The 21,917-nt window shown below is 36.4% G+C and overlaps 2 non-coding genes across 2 annotated transcripts; both read left to right on the top strand.

Moving 5' to 3' along the window:
* Positions 1-1,585: 1,585 nt before the first annotated feature.
* Positions 1,586-1,692, top strand: LOC141639860 (small nucleolar RNA R71). The gene has a single exon (XR_012542722.1). It is a non-coding gene; the product is annotated as a small nucleolar RNA R71 (small nucleolar RNA).
* A 17,882-nt stretch (positions 1,693-19,574) lies between these two features.
* On the top strand, positions 19,575-19,681 carry LOC141639852 (small nucleolar RNA R71). Its single transcript, XR_012542714.1, has one exon. It is a non-coding gene; the product is annotated as a small nucleolar RNA R71 (small nucleolar RNA).
* Positions 19,682-21,917: the final 2,236 nt, after the last annotated feature.

Below are 21,917 nucleotides of genomic sequence, written 5' to 3'. Positions count from 1 at the left end.
GTGTAGGAAAGGTCTTCCTAGGATGATTGGAATGTTGGAATCTTCCTCCATATCAACAATGACAAAGTCCACCGGGATGAAAAACTTCCCAATTCGCACGGGGACATCTTCCCATATCCCTAATGGTGTCTTCGTCGATCTATCGGCCATTTGAAGTGTGATGTTGGTGCATTTAAGCTCTCCCATTCCCAACCTTTTACTTACCGAGTACGGCATGACACTCACACTAGCCCCTAGATCACATAAGGCTTTGTTGATCGTCGTGTCGCCAATGGTACACGGTATTGAGAAGCTTCCCGGATCCTTTAACTTTGGAGGTGAACTCCCTTGAAGTATTGCACTACTCACCTTAGTGAAGGCGATAGTCTCAAGTTTCCGGATCGACTTCTTCTTTGTGAGGATATCCTTCATGTACTTTGCATAGGCCGGAACGTGGTTGATTAATTCCGTGAAAGGAATTGAGACTTCTAAATTTTACACAATTTCCATGAACTTTCCAAGTTGATCATCAAATTTGGGCTTGGCTTGACGACTTGGAAAAGGAAGTCTAATCACAATGGGCTCCTTCTCTTTGGCCTTGTCTTCATTTTTCTTTGAACTTTCTTCTTTTGATGATTCTCCATCTTTGGAGTTTTGCACAATTTCTTCCTTTTCACTAGCTTCCACAACTTCATCCTCAACTTGCTTCTTCGGTGCTTCATACCTTGTACCACTTCTCAAGTGAATGGCACTAACCGTTTCATGTCTAGGGGGATTACTTTGAGGTGGTAATTGCCCCTTTTGTCTTTGTGAGCTTGAAGATGCTAGTTGAGTCAATTGTGTTTCCAACATCTTGGTGTGAGCTAGAATGTTGTTGATGGTGGTTTCTTTTGCTTGGCTATCTTTTTGCATTTGGGTGAAAAATTCTTGTTGATTCTTTTGCATTTGGAGGACCGCTTTTTGGACATCAAAGCCTTGGTCATTTTGGTGATTGTATGGATTTTGATTTTGGTAACCTTGGTTTTGATTGTAAAAGGGTCTTTGATTTTGGTTTCTCATGGGTGGTGGAGTGTATGTTGTTTGAGGGTTTTGAACATTTTGGCTCTTGTATGAGAGATTTGGATGGAACTTGGTGTTTTCATTGTAAAAATTTGAATAAGGGGTACCACTTTTGTAAGCTTGGAAAGCATTAACTTGTTCGGTCGTTCCCCTACACTCACTTGGGTCATGACCCAAAGTTCCACAATTCTCACATATCCCACTTGGGATTGATGAGGATGCCGTCATGGCATTGACATGATGCTTCGATGATTTTGAGTTTTCCTCAAGTCTAGCCATAGCTTGTTCAAACTTCAAGTTGATTGTGTCAATGTGAGCACTAAGTTGAGCACCCAATTGAGTAACGGAGTCCACTTCATGATTTCCTCCTCTAGTAGCCTTGCGAGGTCTACTATATTGTGAATTATGGGCCGCCATTTCCTCAATCTTGTTCCATGTTTGATTGTCATCAACTTCGGTGAACATTCCATTTGATCCCATATTGAGAATGTTCCTGGAATCTTCATATAAACCATTCCAAAATTGTTGCACCAAAAACCATTCGCTAAGTCCATGGTGAGGACATGAGCGACAAATACCTTTGAACCGCTCCCAAGCTTCATACAAAGACTCTTCATCCCTTTGCTTAAAACCCGTAATTTGAGCTCTTAGCATGTTGGTCTTTTCCGGTGGGTAGAATTTTTTGTAGAAAGCTAGAGCCAACTTCTTCCAAGAATCTATTCCAAGGGTGGCCTTATCAAGGCCCTTCAACCATTGCTTTGCGGTGCCGATTAAGGAAAAAGGAAATAAGACCCATCTAATTTGGTCTTGAGTCACGCCCGTTTGAGAGATAGCATCACAATAATCGCAAAAGGTTTCCATATGAGAATGAGGGTCCTCACTAGGCATTCCCCCGAATTGGCTCCTCTCAACTAGTTGGATGAAGGTGGACTTGGCAATAAAATTTCCGGTGAGATGTTGCGGTGTAGGAGTACCATTTGGTAGATTCTCCTCGGTGGGTACGGAGTGTGACGAGAATTTTGGCATTGTAGGTGGATTTTGTGGGATATTGTGTAATGGGTTTTCTTCTCCTTCTATTGCGAAAGGATTGACAAACTCACTAGTGGGTTGAACAACTTCACCAACACCCCTCAAATTCCTCCTAACAAGTCTCCTATTGTTCGTCAAGGTTCTTTCGATTTCACGGTCAAAAGGTAACAAATCACTTTGTAACCTTCTAGACATGCAAAATATCAAACAACTCAAAAACAATTAGAACAAACCTTGAGGATTTTTACTTCCTCAAGGCGAAGAAAGACACAACTAATAACAAAAAGGAAATCTAAATCAAACAAACACCGTCCCCGGCAACGGCGCCATTTTTGATCGGTCCGTTTAGCATTCACAAATAAATAGATGTGGTCGTTGGTCACGGTCAAATCAAAACACAATTTATAGCTTAACAAGCAACTCTACAATTAGTAAAGAGGCAAGTAAAGGTCGGATCCCAAGGGACGGGAGTTGAAATGAGATTTCTATTGTAACTAGTGGTGTCTAAGGGGTGTCACAAATTGGGTTGATGTAAAAGGTTACTAAACTAAAATAACAATGAAAATAAACAAGCAAGATGAATTAAAGGGGTGTAAACAATTGATTAAAGGCACTAGGGTGTCATGGGATCATAGGGGAATCATGGGATATGATCATACAAACATGTTCTCAAATTATAAGCAAGCAATTATTGTTGTGATGGATTGAGTTGGGTTATATCTTACAATCCTAGGAAAGTTTGGGTCCCGGAGCCGAATCGATTAGATTGTACAACACCTACAAGTCGACTTAATCTTCCCTACTCAACAACATGCATGGTCTAATGAGACTCGAGTTGGGTTATGTCTTACAAGTCTCATTGAAAAGATAGGAGATGATAGTAAATGCAAGGATTCATAGGCTTAGCATTTCATCAAATATAACATGTGCATGAGTTGAGATCAAAACAAGCAAGCAAATAAGATATGAAAGCATATTAATTTAAGCATGAATCATTCCCCATGTTGGTTTCCCTTAATCACCCATTAACCCTAGCTAAGAGACTACTCACTCATTATCATGTTGATCATGCTAGCAAGGTTGTCAATCTTACCAACAATATGAAACATGATGAATAAATGAAAGTAATTAACAATAATTAAAAAGGGATTAAGAGATTATACCTACTAATGATTCCAATAATAAAGCAAGAATAATAGAAGTACTTGAATGCTAGATTGAGAGGTTGTCAATCTCCCAATAATAACCCAAATAATCTTCAATTACCCAAAATAAAGGATGAACAAGAGAGAGATTAAAGAACTAAAACTTGGATTAAAACTTGATTAATACTTGATTACAATATTGAAGAGAGATTTGATTGATATTAACTACATTAATTATTGATAACAAGAACATGCCCCTCTAATTAGACTAATGGGGTATTTATAGTGAAAATTAGGGAGGATGCATTAGGGTTAACTAAGGGCTAAACTAGTAATTACACTTTTTAAGTAGAGCAAGGAGACTCCGGTATTTTTGGAGAGAAGGGCTTCTCTTTTCGTAGCTTGAAGAAGACAACCCGCGCTGTGAAGGAATCCGGGCGGATTAGGGTCGGGACGGCCGGATTTGGTCGATGGAATCCGAGCGGATTCTGGGGAATCCGGGCGGATTGCTGAGGGGGAATCCGAGCGGATTCCAGCTGGGATGCTCGGATTGTGGCTAGGTGGGACGGGCGGATTGCTGACAATCCGCTCGGATTGTCAGTCAGCGTGATACTTCTTCTTTTTCTTCCCTTTTCTTCATAAATTCCTTGGGGATTTCCTTGGGGACTCAAGGATCCTTTCTCAACATTGCTCTTCTACTATGATATGTACAAAGGCCTTCTAATCTTGTCTCTCCTTGATGCTTGGTCATTGAATTTGATCAATTTAGTCTTGTTTTGCCATGAAAATGCAAGATTCTTACTCCTTTCCTACCAAGGGATCAAAATCTCAAAGAATATGCAAAACAAAAAACTAAAGATAAGAAATGACCCAAATAAGCACTAAAAAGCATGGAAATAAGGGTAATTCGGGGGCTAAATATGCGCCAATTATGGTCACATCAAATATCCCCAAACCGAACCTTTGCTCGTCCCGAGTAAAGAGGTGACAAAGACTAGGACCAATACTAACCTATCCTAATAATATAGCCGATATGAGACAATTAGCGGGTCTCACTCCCCCCCTTCAACTCACAACAAGACAACCATGAGGTAGGATGCCTTCTTGCAAGGTAAGGTGGGTCTTGCCAAAATGGCGACACATCCAAACATTAAGCACACAAAATCACATAATGGATGCATCTACAAAAAGAATAGCCACTCCCTCATCAAGTGGCGGAAATTATCTACAAGGTAAGCAATTCAAGGGTACACAATCCTTCATAGATGCAATTTGTTCAAACTACTAAGCCTAGAAGGATACCAATAAATCACCTCCAAGTTGTGTCAAGCTAGGGTACCTTTGTCCTCAATCGTTAAATGCTTTTGTCAAGAGTATACTCCCTATGGTGTTAGAAACACTGGAGGATCGCGGAATTCCCCCTCTTGCCTAGACAAGAAGAAGGGTCGTCCCCTCTCTACCATGCACAAAAATGGATATGATGGATAAAGGGATAAATAGATATTTGAGTTTCACTTTGGGAGTTTGCTTTTGTTTTTGTTTTCCCCCCAATTTCTTGTGGCATATAACATTTGAGAACACTTTCTTTTTGCCATTTCTTTTTGATTTTTGGCATTTCAATACTTGACAACTTTCAACTTTTCTTTGCATTTCTTTTGAACATTTTCAAATTCACCCCAATTAGTAACGAGGGTGCCTTGTATTTGAAGCTTAGGAGTCTATTTTTGCTCCTCTTTTCTTTTGATGCATTTTTGCAAACTTTCTTTCACTTTTCATTTCATTGAACTCAAATTGATTTCTTTTTGTGCCCATTCCCTTTGATGACAAAAATATATGGTAGAACATGGATGAATGATGGTTGCATGGTTTCAAGGGTCACCTTGGAATAAACGGTAGCCAAGGAGTTATCACACCACAAGGTACTCTTGACTAGGCCTTAAACCATGGGTCAACGGATACTAGCATGACACATCCTAGGGTGTTTTACAAGCATTCTAACAAGCAAAGTCTTAAGAAGAAAAAGCATCTACTAGGGCCTATATACACTTGTCAAGCTTCCGAAGTAGACGGTTTCGCAAAATTTTCTAACATGCAAACTACATGCCATGATGCAACTAGCATTTATACATCCTAATGCATATGATTCTACCAACTAATATGACAAATAAACTAAATACAATCCTAATTTCACATTGTTTTTACCACATCAATCAAAATAAAGCCACATAGTCATTAACATAAAGAGGAAAAAGGAGATTGGAAAGATCATACCATGCGGTCGTCAATATCCTCATGTCTCGGATGTGGCGTAGTCAATCAATGTGAAAAAGGATAAAACAAACACAATATATACAAGACAATATATACAAAGGAAATGAACTTGTTTTTGGGTTTTCAATTTTTCAAATTTTTATGGTTTTTGAATAAGAGTTAAATGTTAGAATTCCCATCCCCACACTAATATGGGCATTGTCCTCAATGGCCAAAATGATGGAAATTATGCAAAGATGATGCATGATTTCTATACTAAATGCAATTCTATACTAAGCTACACTACATGATGCATGGTTTTTGTTATGACGGAGAGGATAATTTAGATTACCTCCCGTTGTGTATGCATTAACTTCCCCAAACCGAGTGAGACACTATTGCTAATGTCCAAGGATGGGTGTAGTTCATGCACACACTATGCTATGCATGAGACTAGTTTTGTCATTTTGGATTTTACAAATGGGAACAATAAAGACACCTCAATGGTACCGAGGTGTGAGTCCTTTGATGTTGCTAGGACTAAACCAACAATGATCAAAATGAAATAAAATACAAAGAGATATAGACAAACCATGGGAGTGTAGGAGTCTCCAAGGCTTGCTAGTCTTCCATCATGCTATCATCATCACCACTTCCCTCATGAGAAGTGGTCACATTGCCACTTTCCTTGTCACTTTCTTCCTCATCTTCTTCCTCATCATCATCTTCACCATCTCTTTCTCCTTCCATTGCTTCTTCCTCAATATTATCATCAACTCCTTCATCATTTCCAACAACCTCATTATCTCCCACCACGTCCCTAGATGCACCCGGAAATAAGACTTCTCTATCCGCCCAACTAGGCAAAGGACAAGATGGATCTGTTGGGAAATGTGTCCTCAACAATAGTGCGATCACATGATTTAAATATCATTATTAAAAATCTCATTTTAATGAATACAATTGGGAAGTAATTTTGTTACTGTCAACTGGTCAACATATATCGGTAATGATTGGCTGACTAGAGTTTGACATTACTGTCGTGTGACGGTGGTGATCAGTTGACCCCCTAGGTCATACCTATAGAGCGATACTCTTAATTGATCATTTAATTAATCGTATAATGTTACGAGTTAATTAAATTACTTGAAAAATTGACGGACGATTTTGGAAGTAAAATTTACGTATCAAATTGAAATATGATTAAATGAGATACGGTCTGAGTAATCAAATTATTACTCGGATGAAATTATTGTTTAAAGAAACAATTGGATTTGAATGAATTATTATAAATACGATTTATAAACGGTAAAATATTTTGGTACGAGTAATTATGAATTACTAAGTCAATTTTGTATATGACGTATTTTTATTAATACGTTGATTTTTAATATGTTAAAAATACATAAACAATTTATGTTACATATGACATGTGACATATTGACATTTGACAAAAATAATATGGAATCCATAATACAATGTGGACCGAAATATTGGGAATTATTAACATATTATGTTAATTTAGATTAGTGGGATTAATCATCATTTATCTAATGTAGGCATGCATACCTAGTGCCTTTTGTGTAAGAGCACAAAGGCCATGCATAGGCCAAATTCCCTCACCCTACCCGGTTCTCCCTTGGAAAGAACAAGGGTTCTTTTTCATTTTTATTTTATCTTTCACTATATGCATAGTGTGTAAAAGATAATTATTCATTCACTCAACATAATTATTTTTAGAGAGATAAAAATAATTTCTCTTCCTCTCCTCTTCTCTCAACCGGTTTTGAGAGCTAAAATACCAAATATTTTGGTTCAATTTTTCATAAGATTAATATTATACTAGATCAAATAGAATTAATTAGATTAAGAGTTAGCCTTGGGTATAAAGCTTGGGGAGAGATCTTATACTTAGATCTTGTTCATCCATAAGGAAAGCTCAAGAACAAAAGAAAAGGAGATTTCTTTTGTGCCCCATAAAACCGAAACATCTATGTAAGGATATGATTTCTTCTCTTTTGTTATATTGTTTGCATGCATAAAATCCGTTTTAATTTTATGACAAATTAATTAGACATATATGAGTATGTTAATATGTATATTAATCTACATTTTCTTCAATCGGTATCAAGAGCCACGGTTGTTTGCATGCAAATTGGTTAAAAGTTTTTCCGAGTTATATGAATAACAAATAAAACTTGTAAAATTTGTGTTATTATGATATATCACGAAATTATTACATGCATGTTAATATTTCTGGTCCTAAAGTGTTTTAGGATATTTTGGTTAATTTTTCGGATTTTTATTGTTCATAATTTACAATAATGGCATTTAAATGTGATTTTATGAGTAAAAATGTCATTTTTGGTCTAAAAATAGCTATACTTCGAATTTTCACTTGATTTTTGGATATGTTGTCACATATATTATTTTGAGATAACCTGTAAATTTTCATAATTTTTGGACTTGTTATGCTCGAAAAATGAATTTTTCATTATTAAATTCGGATTTAAGTGAAAAATAGGTTAATATGAGTTAAATTTCGAATCTGGTCATAGAAAATTAATATGTTGTCACATGCAATTTTACAAGATGTGTGTAAAATTATTGGCTATAAAGAAGTCTTTTTGCATGATTTATGAATTTTTGAAGAAAAATAGCATAAATAGTGACATTATTAGTGGAAAATTAATAAAACATAATCTATGACTTAGGAAAAACGTCTAATGTTGCATTTTATTATCATTTTCAGATCTAAAATTGAAAAGTTAATGAAAATAATTTTTCCATGTTTTTATGATTATTTTATTATAAATTGATAAACCGCAACATTGTTTTTCCGGTAAATTTTCGAAATTTTTAACCTATGATTTTGAACATTATGAGTGTCATGGAAAGTTTCCAGAATGTTCATGAGTTTAAATTTCAAATTTTGAATTTATTTGAAATTTTTGGATTTATTTGAAGTTAAATAGCTTATTTTTGTAATTTTTGGTCCATTTATGAACAATTTTGTAAATAAAAGTTAATTATGGTCAAATTATTAGTGAAGACTATATTTTGAGTCCTAAGAGGTTAGGGTAATTAACTTATGCATAAATATGAGTTTATGTATTTTTGTGATTATAAAATGTTGAAATCACGCAAATCCGTAAAAACCGAGTAATATACGATATTGGCTAATTAAAAGGCGATTTAGCATAAAATTGAGCATGTTCATACATATTATAATGCTGCATTTTCTTTATGATTGTCATAATTTTAATTTATGTAATTTTGAATTATGTAATTTTACTTAGTATGGCCTTAGATTTTAATTGGTATTTCCCGAAATGTATGGGAATATCGATTCGGTTGTAATTTTTATTGTGATCTCGTATCACCGTTTTGTAATTTAATAGATTTACTTTATTTTAGTTACAAATGTATAATAGGAAATTATGTAATTTGTTATGTAATTTTATTCATTCCGGAGTTCCCCAAGACAGATTTCTTCAAGAATGGCGATACATAAAGTCGGTGTTACATCGAGATGCGTGCCACAACCGAAGTTCAAGGGACCAATGGAGTTGGTTTCCGAATATGTAATAGTTAAATAGTTTTTCTATTTTAGGAAAGGCCATACTAGGATTTATTTATCTTTATGCTTGCATTTTATTTTATGTCACATGCATCGCTAAATCGCCATAACTAAACATGCATTGTCTTATCGAGTTTATCGACCGTGTCAATTAGAATTATCGTAGTTCACCGCTTTGGTTCACTTAAAACGTGATAGATAATAAATTGACATGACCTCTCGCTAAAACAAATCAATTGAGACATAGCCTTACCAAATAGTAGAAACCATGAAAACCTATTTCGCGAGGGAGTGCACTCGGCCCTACCGGGGTACAAACCTTGTTACGTAGGGGAAGTGGGTGATGAGTGTTAATACACCGAGTTCATGTTAATGAGGGTTTCATCGGCCATACCGTGCCCAAGTTGATGTGGATTTGGATCATGGACACATTTATTCGAAATTTGGATTGAGCTCAACGGAAGTATTCGCGACCGTAGTTGCATGTGTTCCGGGCTATAGATAAATATTAGAGTAATTTTATCGACCAAGAGTTCTAAAAGTAGAATCGATTAAAGCGTTAATCCACCGAGTTATATTGATAAGGGTTTCATCGGCCATACCGTGCCTAAGTCGATATGAATTTGGGTCTTGGAATCATTTATCATAGTTGGGTAGAGGTCACTATGTAAATGCTATACTTGTTTACAAGTATTAATAAAACGATAAATGTTAAGTTTTCCATTATTCCGTTATCATATTGTTCTATTTCTTTACCACAATTCATATACGATATAATTTCGATTTTAATTCAAATCTCCATTAAAACATCGTAACTAAAGACAAAATTTGAATTTGCTTCTAAAACCTCATATGAACCATTGCTAAGGATCTCTTGTAAAGAGTATAGATTAAAGTTATTCATTATCAAACAGGTTTTTGATACTTGACTAACACATCTACTTACAATGGATTATTATTCATATACTTAATTGAATTAAGTACCTTGAAGCGATAAATTATTTTGGTAATTAGTTTTGTTAGAATTCATAATTGACCAAAATAACGCAACCACTTCAATGAAAGTTTTAAGACTAAAACGATTAAATTGAAGAGTAATCTTCATAAGATTCAACTTTGCTTATCTAAGTAAAGACTCATTGAAATAAGTGGGAGCATTCTCTTAAACCGTTAAGATGAGAACGAGGTTAAAGAAGTAAAATTAGAATGGAATTGATACAAGGTTATGTTAAAGGTAAAGTTGTTGAGAATGACGATACTAAACCTATCAATCCCAACCGATAAAGTTTCCATTGTCTTAAATGTTAGACACGAGTAAGGAAACTACCCCAAATTATTGAAGAATCAACAAGTTAGTTGTGGGACATCTAATGGGACCTTCTTCGTTAAATGTTTATTTGATTAAACATAAGTTTTGCTAGTATTACTTCGTCAATATTAGAAACCGGTGGTGGTTTTCATCATTATGTTTGATACATAGGATGATTAGAATATGACGACTAGCAACAATGAAGTCGAGAGATAGAGTAATTGTGTACTCAATCTAGTTTTTGGATTTAAAGTTGTACTTAATTATGACAATTAAGTGCATTAACTCTAAATAAGAATATAAACTTGTTAAGATACAAAAGAGGTTTCACTTTTTGTGACCCTATACACCACGATTTGATGTATGGCTGGCCCATTATCAAGGTGAATATATTCTAAACCAAACTAGAATGATATATCATGTAGATGATGTAAGACTCAAATTGGTAACCCAAGATTAAACCTTAAATTCTGGAATGATGAACGCAAAGAGTTATCGAGTACTCTTGAAGCCATTAGATTGTTAATGGTTTATGCGTATCTTGTATTCAAAGCAAGATGTCTCGTGCCTTTTTGGTTGAAAAGGAGATCGAGGTTGTAAATCAACGATCCAAAATAGGTTGATCATTATCTTTTACCAACGATTTAAGTTGACACTAATATGTTCACTTAATAAGGTAAATAGAGAAATCTTTGAAGAATTTCAAAGAGTTCAAGTAATCACGATTTAGTCGTGATGGGATTATCAAAGTGAAGACTTTGATATAAGCCAAATGAATTGTGATATAGTATCACAAATTAATCTCTCTTAACACGCATTATGGGATAATGTATGATTGGATAAGAATTCAAACGCTATTTGATAAGGTTTGGACTTCGATCAAGTTACTTTGAGTTACTTGATCCTTTTGGGGATTTTATAATTTTGTCTAGATTATTTTTCCACTAAATCGAATCATATGTGATATGAAATGGTAAGGGTACCATGTTTGTAAGTTTTCACAAGAAACAAATGCTCATTTTTCCCTCTTAAATTATCACGAGTACGACGGGTTTGCGGCTCGTGAAGCTGTCTTTCTAAAATACAAGTTTATTTTTAGAAGACAGAGTGGGAGAAATTATTCAAGAGCCACAAATAATGCCACAGAGAATGTTATGTCGCAAGAAACTGGTCTTTCTGCCACAAAGAATGCCACAGAGAATGTTATGTCGCAAGAAACTGGTCTTTCTTGGCTACATGAGACGTTTTGTGTAAGACATTGTTTCTTTAAAACCTAGGAGGTTAAATTCGTCACTTGTCAAAAATGATGAATTCATGCTACTTTTAAGAAAGTAAAGAGCTTATAACTTACAAAGAAATTGTTTGATTCAAGTTGATTACTTCTGGAAATTAATGAACATATGACTTACATAAGAGTGTTTAAGTCACAACTCAATACAAGGCTTAGAGCCATGAAAATCCGAAATAAAAGGCTTGATTAGTGACAAAGGGTTTTGCACTAATAAAGAGATATTTCAAAGTAAGATTGGTTGCAAAGGGTTTTGCACTAGTTGAAATGCTTAAGTCTATTAGGATCTTCTTAGGGATTGTGTTTCATTATGAGGTTATGAAATACATAGCGAGTAAATCTAAAACCCACTTCTTCAATAGAAGGAATGTATTCAATACATATCATGAGTTTAGTAGATTCTTGCAATCCTAAGATAGTGTGAAACTTAAGAGAGAATCTTAAGTAGGACATCAATGAGTTGAAATCAATGTTTTGATCATGTTATAAAACTTTTCTCGATAAGTCGAGAAGTTGTGTTTATACATGGAGTTTAGTGGGAGTTACGGAAATTTTAATTAGTCCGATATGTGGATGACATATTGATCATTAGGAATGATTTAAGACTTTTGGAGTATTACAATACATCTTGAATATCCAGATTTATGAAGATAAATCCACGTGATATTAGCGTCAATAAGAAGTCTTATGTTGATAAGATTCATGACTAGTTCAATTAAATTGAACATATTTGATTGATTCCATTTGCTTCCGCTGTCAAATCAATTAAATAGAAAATGATGTAGAACACTTCATATACTTTGAGTATGATGAATTGTTTTTCAAAATCGAATTTAAGTAATCTTTACCAAGTAAGCCATAAAGATTACCCTTAAGTGCTTACAGAAGCATTAAGGCTATAAAGCAAAGTGTTTATGATGCAATATTGTGTAAGGGTGTTACACATGTGACAATTGACAATTGAGATTGCGCATGGTTTCCGACAAAACCATAATCAAAACACATTAAGATGGTTAAGATACCATTGTGGCTATATTAATTAAGAAGTAGATTTTCTAGAATCGTTCTAGGAAATAAAGAACAATGAGAGATATTTATAACGGAAATTGAGTACACTTGCGATCATGAGATGTGCAAGAGGGATGGGTCCCGCACACTTTGTGAAAACAAAGGGGAGCTATTCTTAGGCTAGAGGACCTATGTCTTGATTGGATCTCGACACGTACTCAGAAAGTTTTGTAATGCAAATGTATACATTACAAAAGGAAAACGAGTATGTAGTGAGGTTGAGTAAGGTACAAGAAATTGATAAAACCTACTAACCAAAGCCTTCTCAAAGGCTAAACATGATGAGTCATGTCATTTCAATTGAATTGAAATGAACAACTATGTACAAGATCAAATTAGATTATAGAACATGAAATAGTAATCAGGCATTGACTATTCATGTGTGATAATCGCATTTGTCGTTCGAGTTTTATTTTAAAACTCTTTTATTATACTTTGTTACATCCAAACGGGTTGTGGAGACAATTGAACCCCGTTAAAGTGAACACGGATTAACATTGTATTTGCCCATAGTTACTTGTATGAGGTGACGTCTCGAAGTAACTAGAGTGTGATGCGATTGATGGCAAGTTCAAGTGCCATAGAGTCATGTGAGATGACTAGTTGATCACATAGGCAGACTGTTAGGAACATTTTGTCGGGCCTTATGACCGCTTATAGAGTTCTGGCAATTTATATAGCCTGGTCGTGGCGAGAGCTACTATAGTATTCAAATGAGTCGATTCTTTTGACTAAAGACTATTCACCTAAGATGGCACAGTTTCAGATTAACTTTGATTTGTGTTACTACGACCTTCGTAAATGGGGACAAATGGGCATATTTTGGGTTATGATGGCTGTGGCTAGTCGAAGGGAATGAGTGCGATAGGAATTGTCCACCCCTTGTCGGGGGTTAAAACAATATCTCAGGGCCACTCGAGGAGTAATGAACTGGAAATGCGTGGCCACGCTCGGAAAGTATCTATGATAGATAAATCCGGTCAATCAGTAATTCTCCAGATCGAGGAAACCACTCTCGATATGATCACTTGCAAGTACGACCTGAAAGACACCTTGCATTGAGTGGGAGATAGTAATAGGACAAGAGAATTGGTGACGCACACTTGTCGAGGACAAGTGGGAGATTGTTGGGAAATGTGTCCTCAACAATAGTGCGATCACATGATTTAAATATCATTATTAAAAATCTCATTTTAATGAATACAATTGGGAAGTAATTTTGTTATCACAACTCGGTCAACATATATCGGTAATGATTGGCTGACTAGAGTTTGACATTACTGTCGTGTGACGGTGGTGATCAGTTGACCCCCTAGGTCATACCTATAGGGCGATACTCTTAATTGATCATTTAATTAATCGTATAATGTTACGAGTTAATTAAATTACTTGAAAAATTGACGGACGATTTTGGAAGTAAAATTTACGTATCAAATTGAAATATGATTAAATGAGATACGGTCTGAGTAATCAAATTATTACTCGGATGAAATTATTGTTTAAAGAAACAATTGGATTTGAATGAATTATTATAAATACGATTTATAAACGGTAAAATATTTTGGTACGAGTAATTATGAATTACTAAGTCAATTTTGTATATGACGTATTTTTATTAATACGTTGATTTTTAATATGTTAAAAATACATAAACAATTTATGTTACATATGACATGTGACATATTGACATTTGACAAAAATAATATGGAATCCATAATACAATGTGGACCGAAATATTGGGAATTATTAACATATTATGTTAATTTAGATTAGTGGGATTAATCATCATTTATCTAATGTAGGCATGCATACCTAGTGCCTTTTGTGTAAGAGCACAAAGGCCATGCATAGGCCAAATTCCCTCACCCTACCCGGTTCTCCCTTGGAAAGAACAAGGGTTCTTTTTCATTTTTATTTTATCTTTCACTATATGCATAGTGTGTAAAAGATAATTATTCATTCACTCAACATAATTATTTTTAGAGAGATAAAAATAATTTCTCTTCCTCTCCTCTTCTCTCAACCGGTTTTGAGAGCTAAAATACCAAATATTTTGGTTCAATTTTTCATAAGATTAATATTATACTAGATCAAATAATATTAATTAGATTAAGAGTTAGCCTTGGGTATAAAGCTTGGGGAGAGATCTTATACTTAGATCTTGTTCATCCATAAGGAAAGCTCAAGAACAAAAGAAAAGGAGATTTCTTTTGTGCCCCATAAAACCGAAACATCTATGTAAGGATATGATTTCTTCTCTTTTGTTATATTGTTTGCATGCATAAAATCCGTTTTAATTTTATGACAAATTAATTAGACATATATGAGTATGTTAATATGTATATGAATCTACATTTTCTTCAGGATCAAGGAGTCCTTGCCTAGCTAGATGTAGGAGGGGTGGATATTGAGCCAAATACGCATTTTTCCGATCTTCATGGGCTTGCTTGTGCATTGCTTGCATAAGAAGAGTCACATAGTCTTTCCCAATTTCAATTCCTTCCGGCTTGAACTCTTCATACTCAAAGGGGTAAGGTGGTATGATAATGGAAGAGGAGGGGGTTTCAAGATCACCCTTTTGTTGTTGAATGATATACTCGGCTTCTTCGGAAAGGGGAAGTAGATAATTGGTCCGGTGGACACTTAGGCGACAAATCTTCGAGGGCAAGGTGAACGATCTAGCTTCACTAGTTAGCCATCCATATTTAGTGTCAAGGGGGTTATGGGCAACCCACTTGAACTTGTTGATCATAATGTGCATATCAATAAGATGGCCACCTTCCTTTGCTTTGTACTTCTTATCCTTATTGAAATTAGGATCAAAGTGCTTAGCTAGGACCGTGACTAGCCCGCCATTGACAATAACGGTCGTGCCCTTCTTCCCATTATCAACATTAAGCCATCTATCAACCAATAGCCTCAAAGAATTGTAAGGCTTGGTGTGAATTCTTCCGATATTCAAAGCCGATTCAAGGAGAATAAAATCGAGTCTTGTGAAATGATTGGTGTCTTTCCTAGCAATTATGGTATTTCCCACAACCTTGTGCCATACTCTTATGCCCGTATGATGGACCAAAAGAGCACGACATGCATGAAAATCCTCAAATTTCTTCCCGGAGATTGCCTCCCAAAGTGGTTCGGGGTCATACTTTCCATAACTCTTGAAATAGCTTTCTTTATCACTAAGACCAAAAATTTCACCCAATTCCTTAAAGGTAATGCGTCTACTAACATTAGCTAGACGAAACTCGATATTTTCCCTATTCTCAACTTTGGTGACTTTCAAAGAACTTAAAAATTCCAAGACAAGGGAGGGGTATGTCAATTCCTTTGTTTCAAACAATTTCTCCAACCCCATGGCTTTGAAAAAGGCTTTTGTTTGTTCAAGAACACCCAATTTTTCCAAGGCATCTTTACATATGAATTTGGTGGATTGTAATGACTTCATAGCAAACTTGACAAAGGTATTTCTATGGGTATCGGAAATAAAAGTTACCTCCGGATAATGCAAAAGTTGATTAATTACCGGAGTAGAGGACGTTGATGGTCCCATAGAAGGTTTTTGTTGTTGTTGTACTTCCAAGTTTGGTGTTGCCACCACCATAGCCAAAGCTTTCTTTGTTTGAAGAGCCTTTTGCCTTTGTGAGAGTGCCTTAGCCTTTGGTGCCTTGGTTGCCTTTGTTGCACCCTTAGTCCTTGCCATTGATGAGCTTAACCAAGAAAAGAATGAAAAATCTTCAATATGTAGGATGCCCAAATCGATTTGAAGGTGAAAGGCTTTGCCTTTATGAAAACAAAAATCGACTCAAAGGTTGAAGATTTTGTTCTTGGTTTTGATTTTGGGTGAAGATGGAGTGATTAAATTGTTGTTGGAAGGGTGGTTTGATTTGTTTTTGTTGAATGTTGTTGAGGGTTTTTGTTTTTATGATGGAGAGGATGAGGGTTTTGATGTTGTGGGTAGTGTTTATGAATGAATGAATGAATGAATGAAGGTGGGAGGGGTTATAAAGGGACCGAAATTTTCAAAACTGCAGGGGCAATCCGTGCGGATTAGGTACAATCCGTGCGGATTCTGCTTCTTCAATCTTTGCGAAATCTCGCCTAAAGACGGGCGGATTTGGTACAATCCGCTCGGATTGTCTGAACGGGACGGGCGGATTTCTTCAAAGACGGACGGATTTCAGTCCAGAGATTTTTGCTTGTTTTCCTTTGCTGCAAAGACGGGCGTCTTTTTTACAAGACGGCCGGATTCTTCAAGACGGGCGGATTTTTTGGAATCCGCTCGGATTCTTTAATAGTGGGAAAAATTTCAAATTTCAGTTTAGTTCAGGACGGGCGTCTTTTGATCAGGACGCTCGGATTGCATAAGACGGGCGGATTTTTGAGAATCCGCTCGGATTCTGGTCCTTTGTACCCGGATTCATTTCATTCGTGCACAATGCATTTCCCTTTACCATTCTTCCATTCTTCTTCATTTCTTGTGTTCTTCATTGTGGGGGCATTACTAAGGCATGGATAGCCTAGGCAATTCCCATCCCCACACTAAGGTAAAGCACTACACATCAATTGAAGTCGTTAGTCCCTCCCTCACTTCTCTCTTATATGACAATTATTTTGATCAAAGTAAATAAAAAATCCAAAAATGACAAAAATGCAATACAAGAATTGTAATGTAAGTTAGGGAGTTAGAAATATTTACAAGTGGTGGTTTAGGGAGGACTCCACCAAACTCTCATTCTTGATGAGATGTCAAGGGGGCATGTTCAAGGTGTTGTTGATGTTGCTCAACACCTTGAAGAAGTAATCAAAAGATTGTTCATTATTATGGTAGAGGTCCTCAATAGACCGTGGCCCTTGTTGTTGATCATGATCGATGGCATGCCCAATGTAGGGATTAAAAATCCCTTCAAACTCGTCGTCCCAAAGACCACAAACTTCATTGAGTTGATCATTGAAAATCTCTTGCTTAGATGGAGACAACTCTCCCAATTTCTTCTCTTGGCCAATGAGGCCATCCTCTTCTTCCTTGGTTGATTTTGATGAGCTTTGCAAGCTCTCCTTGTCACAATTCACTTGCTCTTTGAATGGAGCATCTTCAATTTTCGTCCTCCATTGGAGTTCCGATTTCTTCCTTTCATCTTTTCGGCTATAGTGATCAATCATGAAACATGGCTCATGCAAACGAGGAGCTCTCATGGTCTTGTCAAGATTAAAAGTTATGCTTTCATCTCCCACTTCTAGAGTGAGCTCTCCATGTTTCACATCAATCACCGCACCGGCGGTGTGTTGGAAAGGTCTTCCTAGGATGATTGGAATGTTGGAATCTTCCTCCATATCAACAATGACAAAGTCCACCGGGATGAAAAACTTCCCAATTCGCACGGGGACATCTTCCCATATCCCTAATGGTGTCTTCGTCGATCTATCGGCCATTTGAAGTGTGATGTTGGTGCATTTAAGCTCTCCCATTCCCAACCTTTTACTTACCGAGTACGGCATGACACTCACACTAGCCCCTAGATCACATAAGGCTTTGTTGATCGTCGTGTCGCCAATGGTACACGGTATTGAGAAGCTTCCCGGATCCTTTAACTTTGGAGGTGAACTTCCTTGAAGTATTGCACTACTCACCTTAGTGAAGGCGATAGTCTCAAGTTTCCTGGATCGACTTCGCTTTGTGAGGATATCCTTCATGTACTTTGCATAGGCCGGAACGTGGTTGATTAATTCCGTGAAAGGAATTGAGACTTCTAAATTTTTCACAATTTCCATGAACTTTCCAAGTTGATCATCAAATTTGGGCTTGGCTTGACGACTTGGAAAAGGAAGTCTAATCACAATGGGCTCCTTCTCTTTGGCCGTGTCTTCATTTTTCTTTGAACTTTCTTCTTTTGATGATTCTCCATCTTTGGAGTTTTGCACAATTTCTTCCTTTTCACTAGCTTCCACAACTTCATCCTCAACTTGCTTCTTCGGTGCTTCATACCTTGTACCACTTCTCAAGTGAATGGCACTAACCGTTTCATGTCTAGGGGATTACTTTGAGGTGGTAATTGCCCCTTTTGTCTTTGTGAGCTTGAAGATGCTAGTTGAGTCAATTGTGTTTCCAACATCTTGGTGTGAGCTAGAATGTTGTTGATGGTGGTTTCTTTTGCTTGGCTATCTTTTTGCATTTGGGTGAAAAATTCTTGTTGATTCTTTTGCATTTGGAGGACCGCTTTTTGGACATCAAAGCCTTGGTCATTTTGGTGATTGTATGGATTTTGATTTTGGTAACCTTGGTTTTGATTGTAAAAGGGTCTTTGATTTTGGTTTCTCATGGGTGGTGGAGTGTATGTTGTTTGAGGGTTTTGAACATTTTGGCTCTTGTATGAGAGATTTGGATGGAACTTGGTGTTTTCATTGTAAAAATTTGAATAAGGGGTACCACTTTTGTAAGCTTAGAAAGCATTAACTTGTTCGGTCGTTCCCCTACACTCACTTGGGTCATGACCCAAAGTTCCACAATTCTCACATATCCCACTTGGGATTGATGAGGATGCCGTCATGGCATTGACATGATGCTTCGATGATTTTGAGTTTTCCTCAAGTCTAGCCATAGCTTGTTCAAACTTTAAGTTGATTGTGTCAATGTGAGCACTAAGTTGAGCACCCAATTGAGTAACGGAGTCCACTTCATGCTTTCCTCCTCTAGTAGCCTTGCGAGGTCTACTATATTGTGAATTATGGACCGCCATTTCCTCAATCTTGTTCCATGTTTGATTGTCATCAACTTCGGTGAACATTCCATTTGATCCCATATTGAGAATGTTCCTAGAATCTTTATATAAACCATTCCAAAATTGTTGCACCAAAAACCATTCGCTAAGTCCATGGTGAGGACATGAGCGACAAATACCTTTGAACCGCTCCCAAGCTTCATACAAAGACTCTTCATCCCTTTGCTTAAAACCCGTAATTTGAACTCTTAGCATGTTGGTCTTTTCCGGTGGGTAGAATTTTTTGTAGAAAGCTAGAGCCAACTTCTTCTAAGAATCTATTCCAAGGGTGGCCTTATCAAGGCCCTTCAACCATTGCTTTGCGGTGCCGATTAAGGAAAAAGGAAATAAGACCCATCTAATTTGGTCTTGAGTCACGCCCGTTTGAGAGATAGCATCACAATAATCGCAAAAGGTTTCCATATGAGAATGAGGGTCCTCACTAGGCATTCCCCCGAATTGGCTCCTCTCAACTAGTTGGATGAAGGCGGACTTGGCAATAAAATTTCCGGTGAGATGTTGCGGTGTAGGAGTACCATTTGGTAGATTCTCCTCGGTGGGTACGGAGTGTGACGAGAATTTTGGCATTGTAGGTGGATTTTGTGGGATATTGTGTAATGGGTTTTCTTCTCCTTCTATTGCGAAAGGATTGACAAACTCACTAGTGGGTTGAACAACTTCACCAACACCCCTCAAATTCCTCCTAACAAGTCTCCTATTGTTCGTCAAGGTTCTTTCGATTTCACGGTCAAAAGGTAACAAATCACTTTATACCTTCTAGACATGCAAAATATCAAACAACTCAAAAACAATTAGAACAAACCTTGAGGATTTTTACTTCCTCAAGGCGAAGAAAGACACAACTAATAACAAAAAGGAAATCTAAATCAAACAAACACCGTCCCCGGCAACGGCGCCATTTTTGATCGGTCCGTTTAGCATTCACAAATAAATAGATGTGGTCGTTGGTCACGGTCGAATCAAAACACAATTTATAGCTTAACAAGCAACTCTACAATTAGTAAAGAGGCAAGTAAAGGTCGGATCCCAAGGGACGGGAGTTGAAATGAGATTTCTATTGTAACTAGTGGTGTCTAAGGGGTGTCACAAATTGGGTTGATGTAGAAGGTTACTAAACTAAAATAACAATGAAAATAAACAAGCAAGATGAATTAATGGGGTGTAAACAATTGATTAAAGGCACTAGGGTGTCATGGGATCATAGGGGAATCATGGGATATGATCATACAAACATGTTCTCAAATTATAAGCAAGCAATTATTGTTGTGATGGATTGAGTTGGGTTATATCTTACAATCCTAGGAAAGTTTGGGTCCCGGAGCCGAATCGATTAGATTGTACAACACCTACAAGTCGACTTAATCTTCCCTACTCAACAACATGCATGGTCTAATGAGACTCGAGTTGGGTTATGTCTTACAAGTCTCATTGAAAAGATAGGAGATGATAGTAAATGCAAGGATTCATAGGCTTGGCATTTCATCAAATATAACATGTGCATGAGTTGAGATCAAAACAAGCAAGCAAATAAGATATGAAAGCATATTAATTTAAGCATGAATCATTCCCCATGTTGGTTTCCCCTAATCACCCATTAAAGCTTACTAAATAATTAATGAACAAAGCAATTGAATTGAAATCCGTAGTCTACACTTTCTTGTTCCCAAAACTAGATCTGAAACTTCCGTTGAAGAATAATGAAAAACTGATGTGGGCGATGTCGTCACTCATCCAATCAAACACATTTATAATACTCAACAAACTGAAGGAAATGTAGATTCATATACACTTTAACATACTCATATATGTCTAAAATAATTTGTCATAAAATTAAAACGGATTTTATGCATGCAAACAATAATATAAAAGAAGAGAAATAATGTCCTTACATTCAATATTTCGGCTATATTGGGCACAAGAGAGATCACCTTTCTCTTCTTGTTCTTGAGCTTTCCAAATGGAAGAACAAGGATTCAAGTGTAGAATCCCTCCCAAAAGCATATACCCAAGGAATCTCTTAATAACCAATATTATTTAGATCTAGTAATAATATTGGTTTTACTATAAAATTGACACAATATAAATTGTAATTTTTGCTCTTGAATTTCGGTCAAGAGAGGAGATAAGGTGAGTTTTATTTCTCTAGATTTCACAATATGTAGAGAGTTTTGATGAATTTTCTTACACTAGAAAATTGGATGGGAAGAATGAATAAATTAATTGAAAAAGAAAACTCTCTCTTTTCTTTTTCATTTGGCCGAAATAATGGCATTGGGTAGGTTGCCCAATAGCTTTCATTTTTGCTCTTCACAAGAGACCAAGCATGCAAAGCCTACTACCTATTGTTATGATTGTGTTTCCATTTAAAATAAATAACACAATATAAACTATATGCCCACCCACATTTTCGGTTTTAAGACATAAAATGGAG

The sequence above is a fragment of the Silene latifolia genome, unplaced genomic scaffold, assembly GCF_048544455.1.
Source record: "Silene latifolia isolate original U9 population unplaced genomic scaffold, ASM4854445v1 scaffold_57, whole genome shotgun sequence".
Lineage (NCBI taxonomy): Eukaryota > Viridiplantae > Streptophyta > Magnoliopsida > Caryophyllales > Caryophyllaceae > Silene > Silene latifolia.
The sequence above is the reverse complement of the archived record's forward strand: the minus strand, read 5'-3'. Positions and strand labels throughout refer to the sequence as shown.